At 43.6% G+C, this 10559-nt stretch overlaps 1 pseudogene; it reads left to right on the forward strand.

Annotated features, from left to right (window-relative positions):
- The first annotated feature begins 4602 nt into the window (after window positions 1–4602).
- LOC118018765 lies at window positions 4603–5785 on the forward strand (annotated as a pseudogene).
- Window positions 5786–10559: the final 4774 nt, after the last annotated feature.

Consider the following 10559-nt stretch of genomic DNA (forward strand, 5'->3'; position numbering starts at 1 on the left):
TAAAGGTCTCTGTTGATGCATTTCATATAATGAGTCTCCTGCACCCAGAGCATGGAGCAGGGCAGATGAAGCATGAGTGAATCTGGGGAGGCAGATGGAAGGCCTCCAGCACCCCAAGGAAGCACTATGAAAAAGAGAATAAGAGTAAGAGCAAAGACAATGAAGAAGCAAATTTAGATCCATGACATTGGCATTTTTGCAAAAAGTTTTTTAAGGTTCCTACCAAAAATTTGGTAATCGTTACATTCATATGTATCAGATTTTTAAGATGTTGAGAGCGTTTAAGGGGATCTAATGATTTGGCTCATCATTTTCATCAAGCTTTCATTTCGAAGAGCTTAATTGCTTAAGTTTTTATCACTATTAAAATGTTGGGGGAACTCTAACCTGTAAAACTCATTTTTTGATATAATAGTTATCTAAGCAGAATGTGAATATTTGAATAATCACTAACTGCTTAAAAACAAATAACAATTTAGTGTGGGTTCCTTGCAGTGTACAAAAGCCCCTTGGATATTAAAATTTATTATTAAAAGGGGCAAAGTCCAGTGTCAATTGTGAGCCAGGAGGGAAATAAGCACTGGGTGATCTTGCACCTCTTCTTCCCCAAGGTTACCTGTTGATTCTGTCCTGGGTTGACCGCAGAGCCTAGTTCTAGAGTCCAACGGTTTCCTAACGTTTTTTGGTGTGTGTGTGTTGTGCTAAAGGGAAGAAGAACTGGAGATTTCAAGGGTCTCAAAGGTAATAAAAAGAAAAACCCAGTTTGAAAACAGGCAAAGGATATGTACAGACATTCCTCCAAAGGAGATACACAAATGGTCAAGACGCATGTGAAAAGTTGCTCAGAAGCCATCAGAGGAAGGAAATTCACACCACAATGAGATTCCACTTTACACCCGTAGAGTGCTATAATGAAAGAGACAGATAATAAGCATTCAAAAAGATGTGGAGAAATCAAATCCCATTTATTGCTGGTGGGATTATAAAATGATGCGGCCACTTCCGAAAAGTCTGGCACTTCCTTTAAAGATTAAACCGAATTACCATATGACCCAGTGATTTCACTCATGGGTATGTAGCCAAGAGAAAAGAAATCATATGTCCATACACAAGCTTGCATGTGTAATAGCCAGAACATAGAAAAACAACACAAATATTCATCAAGAGATGAATGGATAAGGAAAATGTGGTATATGCATACAATGGAATATTATTTGGCCATGACAAGGAAGGAAGTATTGATAACGTACTACAACACAGATTGAACCTTGAAAACACAAACCCTACACGCACTACTCCCTGGCCTCTGCACTCCAGCTGCTCCATCCTCTTGGAGGATGCAAGGATCCCAGAGCCTTTTGCACCTGTTCTTCTCTATGCCCGCAACGCTCTCTGTTTACACATCATTTTCCTCATGTCATTGCATTTCTGCTGCGATGTCTCCTCTTGGAGAGATCTTCCTTCTCACTGTCTCTCACCCTGCTTTATGTTTTTCATAGCACGTATCACCACTTGACATTGTATGATGTCATTTTGGTTCAACAAATGTTTGTTCACCCATTTGTCTAGCCACCTAGAGTATAGGCTCTATGAAGGCAGAAACTGTGTGTGTCTTATTTACCGCTGGATCCCCAGCCCTTAGAACAATGCCTAGCACTTAATAAGCGCTCAAGGTCTACTTGTTCAATACATGAATGAATGAGTGCTCAGGGTTATCCAGTAAATCAGTGGCAAATTCAGATCCAAAGACAAGGTCTTCTGTGTCCCTTTTCCTGGTTGGTGTATTACATCCTAGGACTCTCCATCTTCAGATTCTTAGACACTGTATGTACCTGATTTGGAATCAGCACACATATAACCCTTCTTAAATTGTTCAATTTGTGGTTAAATTATATCTGTACCCATAGCGAAGACTTTTACAGCATTGATTTCTCTCTTCTGCGTGCAAATGTAAGAACTTTCTTATTGATTCTCTTCCATTCATTCTAAAATGCAGAACTTATGGCTGAGATTCTACCCTACTCATTTTTTTCTCTCTCCTTCCCATGTCCCTTTGCTTCTGTCTTTATCACAGGAGTCTACCTTGTATTAGGGTTTTTTGTTTTTGTTTTTTTTTAAGGAGATAAGGTGGCTGAGAGTCAGCCAGCATCAGGAAAGGGTCCCAACTGAGTCTGCACTGCACGTTGGGAACAGACCTGGGGGATGGAGTGAGAAAGCAGAGGGAAAGGGGTCTTTTGCCCTCACAGGTGCAGACAGTCCAACCTGTTTGTCCTCAAACCTTCAGACCACACTGGGGAGCCGCCCTGACCAGAGACCTTCAGTTGTCTCGGAGGTACTAGGGTTAGACTGCCAAAGGGCCACAAAGAGAAAGGAGAGGGAGGGAAGGGTCCCTCCCGAGGGCAAAATGGGAACTCCCTCACACTTTTGGGCAAGGGCAATCCAGCTGGTTCCCCTGGGGCTTCGGATCCTCACCAAGGAGTCACCTTGGCTGGAGGTCATCAGTTCCCCCAGGAGCCCTAGAGTCGGTCCTCCAAGGAAAAGTCATGAGAAATTCCCAGAGAATACAGGGGAAGCCCAGGGCCAGCAAAGGCTCTCTATGCAGGGTCCACCAACTGTGGGGTCCCCAACTGGACGGGGGCCACCAAATGTGGGGTGGCCCAATCAGATGGAAGCCTGCAGCGGGGGCAGTCAAAGAATTCACCCAAGGCAGATTAAAAGAGATAGTTTATTGAATACAAGGGAGCAGCGGGTGGGACAGCAAAGCAGAGACTGTCTGCCCTATTAGAGTTCTAATTACGTGAGTCAGGCTTTCCCTCCTCTGCTGTGAGGTTCGAGGTGCTAGAAGAAGCATCTGAGAAACATCCCCAGGTGCTCTAGGAGAGAGAAGTTGAGTGCCTGCCATGGAAGAAAAGAACTTCACGTTGTATTTGAATCTGATGTGCCACAGACAATAATCTCTCTCTTTTTTTTAACTGAGGTGAAATTCACATAACATAAAATTAACCATTTTAAAGTGTACAATTCAGTGGCATTTAGAACATTGGCCATGTTGTGCAGCCACCACCCATTTCGAGTTCCACCATTTTCATCACCCCAGAAGAAAACCCGAACGCATTATGTAATCACTCCCATCCCTCCACCCCAGTCCCTGGAGACCACCAGTCTACTTTCTGTCTCTATGGATTGACTTATTCTGCATAGTTCGTATGAATGGCATCATATCTATGACCTTTTATGTCTGGCTTCTTTGACCTAGCATGAAGTTTTAGAGGTTCATCTACACTGTAGCATATTTCAGTACTTCATGCCCTTTTGTGGATGAGTAACACACACACACACACACACACACACACACTGCATTTTGTTCATCCATTCATCCACCAATGGACTTTTGGGTGATTGCAAGCAATGTCCTTTTGAGCAGGTTTGTAAACATAAAGCTAAGCCTGGAATCTAGTGCTTTCTCACTCGAAAAAGAACCCCATGGTAATAGGGAATTGAAATACACACTGCTGTGGTTGTGGCATGGATTGCCCCCTAGATTGGGGGGGTATGAGAAGATCACAAGTGTGTTCATTTACAGTGTATTGAGCAAATTCGATTTCCAAGAACAAACAACTTATTGTGTATTTGTCATCAAAGAAATTACACTTCTGGGTGCCTGGGTGGCTCAGTCGGTTAAGCATCTGGCTCTTGGTTTGGCTCAGGTCATGATCTCAGGGTCATGGGATTGAGCCCCGCATTGTTCTCCTTGCTGGGCGTGGAGCCTGCTTAGGATTCTCTCTCTCCCTCTCCCTCTGTCCCACGTCCCACACCTCCCGCTCACACACATTCTCTTGAGTGCCTTCTCTCTCTCTAAAATAAATACGTAAATACATAAATAAATAACATTTCTCCACAAACCCCAATTTTTCTCCTCCTTCTCCTCCTTCTCCTTCTCCTTCTCTTCTCCTTCTCCTTCTTCTCCTTCTCCTTCTCCTTCTCTTCTCCTTCTCCTTCTTCTCCTTCTCCTTCTCCTTCTTCTTCTTCTCCTTCTTTTTCTCTTCCTCCTCCTCCTCCTTCTTCTTCACTATGAATGAACCTAGGGAGATTTGTAATAGAGATTACATGGAAAATGGCTCCTGTGGTGTAAACTATAATGCACTCGCCCCACCCACCTAACAATGTTTCATATAAAATAGGCTCTAAACTTCTTTTTTATATCTCGCTCTTCAACACAACAACTGAATGTCACAGTGTTTCTTATTTCATAAAACTGTAGCAAATTTCATGATTAGGGTTCATCAGAGACAACTTTTGCTTTGCTCCTTCCAGCTCATGGTGTGCTTTTGCCTTCCCTCACCCATTTTCTCTCCAGCCCTCTCCCCTCCAAGCTGCCTCATTCCTGCTTCCCTGCTCCTCCTCTCTGACGTGCCCAGACCCTGGACCCTCCAAGTCTCTACCACATAATTACACTTTGCTGGTGGCCCTCCTCACTCTCCACTGCTCGCCACCCAGCTGACATCTTTCCCTTTTCCTCTCTCCACACCTGCCTGGCATCAGTACCCACAGAACTTCCCAGAAACTCCTCAGGGGGCCTCCTTCCTTACTCTGGGAAATACGATGCAAATGTAATTAAGGAAGGGAGCAGAACTTTTCTTTCAAAGCCTGTCACTTTATGTATGTAGAGAGTGTCCTGAAAGACTAGAAACCTCATAATTTCCACAGAATCTGCACTGTATTTGCAATATATTTGGATAGGCTACTTAAGTGTTACAACTAAAAAGAATGAGATTGCTCTTCCATGTTTAAAATTAAATTGGGGGGAACAAAACAAAAATTAAATTAAATTAAATTAAATGAGGGGGCACTCGGCTTGCTCAGCTGGTAGAGCACACGACTCTTAATCTTGGGGTTGTAAGTTCGAGCCCCACATTGGGTGTAGAGATTACTTAAAAATAAAACCTTTAAAAAATGTTCTTCTTAAATTAAAATAAATGAGGTAGACCACCTTCCACCACATCTGCCTGCAGGGCAATACCCAAATCCAAGGGTGACAAGAAAGTTTCCTTAACCGGAACTGCCAAGAAAGGCTTAGAACTGAAACAGAACTTGACGTGTGTGGAGATGTGTGGACATGTACAAGTACCTTTTCATCTTCTCTGTGGCCAACATGAGGAAAGCAAGTAAAAGATATCTGGACCACCTGGAAGCACAGCAGGGTGTTCTTTGACAAACAAAAAGTGATGACAGTGGCCTTGGGTGGAAGCCCATCTGACGAATACAAAGACAACCTGCGTCAGGTCAGCAAGAAGTGGAGGGGTGAGGGTCGGTCTCCTTTCCACCAAACACACCAAGGAGGAAGTGAATGGGTGGTTCACGAAACACATGGAAATGGACTTCACTGGAGCCGGAAACAAAGCAACTTTCACCATGAGCCTGGCCCCGGGGGACCCTGGAGCAGCCCCTGCCCACCATGGAGCCACGGCAGAGACAGCTGGGGCTCCCCACTGCCCTCAAGAGAGGCGTGGTGACCCTGCTGTCTCACCAAGAGATGTGCAAGGAGGGCCATGTGCTGAGCCCAGAGGAGGCCTGCAAGCTGAAGCTTTTTGGGTGTGAGATGGCTGAATTCAAGGTAACCGTCAAATACACCTGGGATGCACAATCCAGAAGGTTCCAGCAGATAGATGGAAGATGACTTGCTCAAGAGCGTGACAGGGTAGGCAGAAGATTGAGAGGGGGAAGGCTGACAGGCATGTGGGACCATCAACCCTGCTGGGGTTGAAGCTGTCTAGCTGTTTATGTTGTTGTGAATACAGACAAGAGAGGGCGAGAGCGGCAGATGGTTTTTCTGTAAGGAATAAAACTGCAGGGTTTTATTTCTCCTTGTGAACAGCAAAGAGGACTTTTCCTAGAAAAAAGACCTTTTCTCTGGGCTTTTGTTTGGATTCCCAGGATTCCTTCTGTTGACCTGGAGCCAGCTTCCAGCACTGGCTCCTTCATGGGGGCTGGGGATGTGGGGCTATCACTGGAGCCAGGACTTCTCCTCTCCTCCATGCCCCTTCACTGGAAACAGGGTTTTGCATTTGCCCAGGAATATGGGAACCCTGGCTGCCCTCACTCCCCTTTCTTTCTCTCCCTCCTCCCCCACCCCCACCTCCCATCTTACCCCCTTCCTGCCTCCCAAACCAGGGCCAAGAGTCTTACAGATGACAAGAAGATGGGATGCTTTCACTAAGACAAGAGTAAAGCCACTGCTGAAACCCAGAGCAGATATTAAAACTGTTCCACAGCAAAAATAAGAATTAAAAATTAGATGAAGTAGGTTAACATTTTACTAGGTTAAAAGAACTGCTAATGTAGAATATGCTAGCCCAAGGATAACTATATAAGTAGAGAACTTTAAATATCCTATGATCACTAATAAAAGACCTTGACAGTCAACTAGCTACAATGCGATTACATGGAAAACTACATAGATCATATTAGAAGGTTCTACAAAAGGAACGGACTGTAAGATATAATCATCTAAGCTAAGAGGGAGAAGAACATCAACTCCTTAAAGCAGTTGTTCTTAAAGTGTGCTCCCTGAACAATAGCAATCACCTAGAAACTTACTAGAAATGCAAACTCTGGTCCCACTGAGACCAAGTGGACCGGAGACTCTATGCATGGGGACTGTAGTTTAATCTAACAAGCCTTCAGGTGATCTTGATGCACACCGAAGTCTGAGAATCACTGCCTGAAAATATACCTAAGTTGTTATTCGAGTATAAAATCTGCAGATCCCTGTGTTCTTGTGCTTTCTATTTTTGCGGGAGCAAAAAATTACTTTAGTTTGGTTGAGAAAAACAGATGTGAAACCCCAACATCAGCAGAAGAGATTCTTTGTGACAGCTGGAGCCTACATTTCAACTTGTCTTGAAGATTTGTGTTCACTGTGGTTTAACAGTCTAAGTAAGAAACAACTCTGCCACATTCTGGGTGTCTGAATTCTCCCTGCCACAGCAGGATTGAACACATTATGAGAAGCACAGAAGTGGGAATTTGCTCCTCTTTATCAATCTCTCTATTGAATTTTTAGAGAGAGAAGAGTCGGGCTTTTGGTGTAAGGAGATATGTGAAGGGTGTCAACCTTTGGCCCATATTATCATTGACCTTAATTGGCTCCCCACCCCCAAGAAGATCCTGAGATGACAATTGAGAGCATGTAGTTTTTCTGGGAGGTGCAGGACAGCACCAAAGCAGAGGGGAAGTGATACATGGAAGGGCGAACTTCCAACAAGCCAGTATTAAAGGGGGTGAGTAAATCTTAATCCCATGGAGAAGTTCAAGGAAATGGTATAGAGCACATTCCTCAGAAATATACTGGCCAGGGGCACCTGGGTGACTCAGTCGGTTAAGCGTCTGACTCTTGATTTTGGCTCAGGTCATGATCTCAGAGTCATGAGATCAAGCCCTGCATTGGGCCTCATGCTCAGCACAGAGTCGGCTTGAGATTCTCTCTCCCTCTCCCTCTGCCCCCTCCCCCATTTGCACACACACATGCTAAATAAATAAATAAATAAATAAATAAATAAATAAATAAATAAATAAAACCTTTAAAAAAATAAAAAGAGAAATATACTGACCAAGGGGTGAGGGAACTGGGATATTTATACACCCACCCATCATTCCTAAGAACTTCTGGCCCAAAAAAAGGTGCAGGTGCTTGCCACTGGAAATGCAGGCTGCTGGACCCAGACAGGTAAAGGAGATGCCTGGTATCATGGATTCGTCACTCACAGCTTTAGTATATGCAAGGAGAAAGTCTGGTCCAGGTCCAAAAAGTGGAAAATGAGGACTCGGTCCCTGCTTAGGATGGAGTTTTATTTGGGTTCATTCCTGAAGCAACAAAGAAGCTTTGCAAATGATCAAAATGAGGTAAGAAACAGATGGGTGCCTGTGGCTCACCACTGCTTCCCTTTTGCCTCAAGCTCACAATTCTGTGGTCTCAGCAGTTATACTGAGAAGAAGAGCCTACTATTGTGGGTTCCTAAACTTTTATTGCCTCTAATACACAACAACTTATCCTACTAATAAGTCTCAGTTATGGTGCCCAAGAATCATTTTTTGTGCCTCTTGAAAGGAAAAAAAAAAAAAAGCCTCATATAAGAAATAGCCTAAATATAAATGGACACCTGAAGATTACCAGACAATGAGAGAAACTAGCAACATAAGGGAGAAAGACAAAAATAAGCAAACAGAACAAATAGCCTCTCGAAGAAATAGAATGTTGAAAAGACAAGAATGTCACAAAAACCCAAATTCTAAAAGATTTGACATATTAGATCATCCATAAAGCAAAGGGCGATATTTTTTAAAAAAGAAGAACAACAATAAGAATAAGAAAGTGCTTTTGAAAATTAAGCATGTAATTGCAGAAATAAAAATTTCACTAGAGGTCAAGTAAATCCTTCAGAACCAAGAGTGAAAATACAAAGAGATAAAAACTAGAGAGAACAGATTAAGAGATATCAAGGGTGAATCCAGGAAGTACTTTTTACTAATAAGGAAAAAGCACAAAAAATGGAGAGGAGAAAATATCTAAAAAACAGTACAGTAATGGGGTTTCTGCTTCTGGCTATGATGGAGTAATGCAGACCAGATTGAGTCTCCTGCCTTAAACTACCAATAAACAAAAAGACAAAATATATTTTAGATAGATATTAGACAATAGGTAGCTCAGGACAATACTCCCTGAGAGAAGAAAAATAAATAAGATAAGCTCCGTAAATACCAGGCTGAGTTCCTGGAGATAATTTCCAGCCTTCGGCATGGAGAGGAGGAACCCAGAGCTCCGTGAATTGAGGATATGGGACTAGGAGCCCAAGACAGCTGAGGTAGTTGGATCTGACAGGGAGAGGAGAATGCGGTTCCAGAGAAAGCTCTGGAAATCTACAAAGGGTCTCCTTGAAGTATTGGCTAAGTACTGATCACAGAGCATGTGCTGTGAAGGAACTTGAAGCTAGGGAAAGAACCACTCCCCAAAAAACAAAGGGACCAACCCCTAGGGCTCATACAGGCTGGGAATAGTTCACCAGCCAGAGTGGGAAAACCTCATAATTCACAGGGCATCAGGAAGAGTACTCTGGAGCCTATCAGCGGGGCAAATTTAGCCCCACATTAAACCCTTCTCTGGGATCACCTAACAAAAGCAAACCTCAAAAGGACAAAACTCTTTCTAAGTGACCTAACTGCATCCCAGGACAAAACTCAAGCATATTTATAGGAATACAGAAATTTCTAACACCCAATAATGTAAAGTTTACAATGTCTGTCATCCAATCAAAAATTACCAGGCATGCAGGGATGCCTGGATGGCTCAGTGGTTAAGCGTCTGTCTTCAGCTCAGGTTATGATCCCAGAGTCCTGGGGTTGAGCCCCACATCGGGCTCCCTGCTCCACGGGGAGCCTGCTTCTTCCTCTCCCACTCCCCCTGCTTGTGTTCCCTCTCTCGCTATGTCTCTCTCTGTCAAATAAATAAATAAAATCTTAAAAAAAAAAAATCACCAGGCATGCAAAGAAGCAGGAAAACACAACCCATAATGAGAAAGAAAATAAATCAACACAAAGAGTATATAGAATTAGCAAATCAGAATATTAAAAGTTATTAAAACCATATTTCGTATGTTCCAGAAGGTAAAGTGTTAGTATGTTAAGGAGGGACATGAAAGATATATTTAAAAAAAAAAACAAAAACAACAAATCAAACGTGTAGAGGTGAAAAACACAATGTCTGAGATGGAAAATATACTGAATTAAGGTTAACAGAGATTAGACATGGCAGAGGAAAAGATCAGAGGACTTGACAACATAGCAACAGAAACTATGCAAAATGAAAGCCTGAGAGAAAAAAGACCCAAAATGAACCAAAAAGGATGCCAGTGAGCTACACCAGAGCTTCAAGCACCTAATACACGTGTATTTGGAAAGAGAACAAAGAGAGGGCACAAAAGAAAGAATATTTGAAGAAGTAACGGTAAATAATTTTCTGAACTTGATGAAAACCATAAACCCACAGATCCAAAACGCTCACAAACTCCATTTCCTTTAGCCGGAGAGACTATGGGCTTTCAAATGGAAAGGGCCGTCTGAGTGTCCAGGTAGCCCACCAGGACATGAGCCCAACTGAAAATAGAAAGCAAGCCTTGATTCATTTACTGCTCCCCGGGGCCAAGCAAGAGAAGCACGGGCTCCTCAGGGTTCCCTTTTCCCCTCCACAAAACTGCTCAGGGAAATCCAGTGGGTGAAGCAGTTGGGGAGAACTGTCTCACTGACAGGGATCCCCAAAAAAAGGCTCCTGAAGAAAAGCGGGGTGGGGCGAGGGAGAAGGACTAGGGGTGCAAAGGCAGGGAATCAAGGTAGTGAAAAGGGTGTCAGCCTGGAGGTGTGGGGAATGCAGAGATGCTTCTGAGCAGGGTGGCCTGGGGCCGCCTGAGGTTTTGTCTACAACTCCCTCTAGAAAACTGTCCTGAGAGCTGGTCCGCGGGAGCTCCTCAGAGGCTCCGCACCCCCTCCCCTGTCCTTGGAATATGGGT

Source organism: Mirounga leonina, unplaced genomic scaffold (genome assembly GCF_011800145.1).
Source record: "Mirounga leonina isolate KUSES-001 unplaced genomic scaffold, KU_Mleo_1.0 Mir_172, whole genome shotgun sequence".
Taxonomy (NCBI): domain Eukaryota; kingdom Metazoa; phylum Chordata; class Mammalia; order Carnivora; family Phocidae; genus Mirounga; species Mirounga leonina.